The sequence below is a fragment of the Lipotes vexillifer genome, unplaced genomic scaffold, assembly GCF_000442215.2.
Source record: "Lipotes vexillifer unplaced genomic scaffold, Lipotes_vexillifer_v1.1 scaffold196, whole genome shotgun sequence".
In the NCBI taxonomy this organism is placed as follows: domain Eukaryota; kingdom Metazoa; phylum Chordata; class Mammalia; order Artiodactyla; family Lipotidae; genus Lipotes; species Lipotes vexillifer.
Genome location: NW_006775077.1, coordinates 1971809 through 1972204, shown reverse-complemented (window position 1 = coordinate 1972204; position 396 = coordinate 1971809).

The following is a 396-nucleotide window of genomic DNA, read 5'->3' as shown; positions in this document are numbered from 1 at the left end:
CCATCTGATGACCTTTCTGGTGACACCGTGGCACAGGCAAGAGGCCTGTGTGAGTTTTTAGTGGTCAAAACTATCACACAAAAGGGGCCAACTTGGAAGGTTGGTTGTTTCAGTAATACAGTAGGACATTGCTATTAATTCGAATCCCCGAAAAATAAGACACAAATAAATATTATAATAGCTACATAAATAAAAAACATTACACACGAACATAAAATAAAAAGAATAGTAAAGAGGTTATACATCATGAGCTTTGTAAATGGTAAAGACAGAGTAGCAGGAGTGGTTTCCTTCTCTCTCTTTTATTTATTTATTTTTTTGCGGTACGCGGGCCTCTCACTGTTGTGGCCTCTCCCGTTGCGGAGCACAGGCTCCGGACGCGCAGGCTCAGCGGCC